Here is a 2,466-nt window from a genome sequence, read left to right as displayed (position 1 = left end):
AAGAATGGGTGGGGAAAATCAGCTGCGTTAATCTACGGGGAAATCATCTGCCTTCATCTACTGGAATTTCAGTTGCGGATGGGTTGGGTTTTTAGTGTTTCTAGGGCTCGGTTTAGGGGATAATGGTCAGATGGTCTTTCTGGATATTGGTTAAATAAATGGAGAATTGAAATTCGATTAAAGTGACTTCGTATTGACTTCGGCCAAATTTTCAAAAGCTCGACTTAATCCGTTTAGGCAAAATTGTTTGCCACTTCGCCGCTTCGGGGCGCACAAACAGGGATCGACCTGAATTTTGATTTCTCTTCATGTATTGAAGGGTATATTTGGCATTTCGAAAATCAATATCGGATGAATGAGAAATTACGAAAAATGACGAAAATTAGGTCAAAATATTTGACCGTGCGACCGCATGGTTGGTAAACCGCGCAATCACACGTCAAATTCAATTCCAATTTTTTGAGTAAAACCGTGCGGCCGCACGGTTGTCCGGTGAATAGACACATTTTTATAAAGGTGCATTGTTTGAAAAGGATGCATGGTTTGGCCTTAACCATTTCGTCCACACCTTTTTATGGTCTATAAATAGGACCCGTTGGGTGTCCTATTCCACACAATTTGATATGCAAAACATCTCTCATCCTCTCTTCTATCCAAAATTAAAATCATTTCATTTATTTTGATTTTCCTTCATTTCATCCTTGGAGTACATAAACCTAAATTTGGTTCGTTATACTTGTGTTTTGGAGTGCTACAAACACAAGTGTAGCCGTTGTATCTTGGGAGTCGATTGCCGAAATTCGTAGGCACTGTTGCGGGGCAAATTCGACTTAAGGACAAAGAGTCCAACTCTTGCCTCGCTTTGTCCCTACTTTCTTCTTCTTCTTGTTTGTGTTTTCTTTGCCGTTACTCTGTCCAATTTTCGACACGGATTTACAAACCATCATTATACTTATTTTGGCGTCACTATTCACAAAATTCCTCCAACACTTTCTTCCCGTCGACGAAGACGATCGGGAATTTACAGCTGAAAATGGGTCAGTGTTTCTATGGCAGAATTTTGGGGGTAATGGTCTTTCTTCCCTCTTTTTTCCTTCCTATTTACATGTTTTCCCGCTTTTTCATTTTCCTTCCTTCTATTTTGGGCCACATCACTCAATTTTTTTTGAAATTCTGTGAGGATTATGTGAAAATTAGTCTGTACATCAAGAATTTTCCTAAGCCTTATTCCCGTATGGGGTTCACAATTTGTTCATTTTGAACCAAAAAGGTGAACCCTAACAAATATAAGTATTTATAAGCACATCAAAATATGAGTTTGATAAATATCTTTAACAAATGAATGTATCAATTAAAAATTATTTATTGAAATCTAAATATATATTGATAATAAAATCTTATTTTGCTACTGTTGCAGATTTCCTATGACAATAATTGTATTAATATATTTTTGTGTTCACATGTTTTGTCAAATCTTACTTGTTAGTACGAGATATTATTATATGAGCCATTACAATAAATAATTAACTAAGGTGCATTACATAATCATTTCTCAATGCGGATCAATGTCTTTTAAATTTTACCTTATAGATTTCGAAAAATATCCGATCGTCAATATGATAGCATGTTCAAATAAAACTTAATTATCTCCATATATTAATTATCTCACGTGAATGTCTTACAAATAATATGGTAAACATAAAATAATCTCCGTTCATTATGACCAACGCAATAAGCAATAAAATTAAATATTTAACATGTGTTAACATCGTGACTATATATGTGCGAAATCCAACTTTAAATATCAATATATGCCATGAAAACTCACATGCTTTGATATCAAAACTTGCTTGCGAAGAGTTTCATTTTTGCTTTTCTTTTCCTCCCATTCAACTCCGTTACGGAACTAAAGTAGGTCATATGTTCGTTCGTCACACATGTTAGTGTCTTCAAATTTTAACTAAAAAGATCCCAAAAAGTATACTATAAGATATTCAGTTAAAACTAAATGTTAATTTTATTAATTATCGCATCCACGCGTAATACAATTATGAATAAAATAAATAAACAACACAATCTCCGTTCAATACGGCCATAACTGTCATCATTGAAAGAGAGTATTCAAAACATGTTAACTTGATTCTTCGTTGAATCCAAATAAAAAGCTCAACATGCAACTACAAGGACTTTCGACTTTGCTTTTAAGTAGGTTATTAGTCGCGCACACGTCAATCTCTTCTCAAATTCAGCTCATATGGGTTGAAAACCATATCAACAGGTCTTCTATCTTGTAGATAAGGCATATCTTGTCTTGGCAAAATTTTGGAAATGATACCTCTATTTCCGTGTCTTCCAGCTACTTTGTTGCATACTTTAATTTCACGTTTCTGTGAAAATATATATTAAATCGTTTCTGGATTATAACTAGAACCCCCCCCTTTTTCTGGATCCATCTCACATCAATTA

This window comes from Olea europaea, chromosome 18, assembly GCF_002742605.1.
Source record: "Olea europaea var. sylvestris chromosome 18, O_europaea_v1, whole genome shotgun sequence".
NCBI classification, from domain to species: Eukaryota; Viridiplantae; Streptophyta; class Magnoliopsida; order Lamiales; family Oleaceae; genus Olea; species Olea europaea.
The sequence above is the reverse complement of the archived record's forward strand: the minus strand, read 5'-3'. Positions refer to the sequence as shown.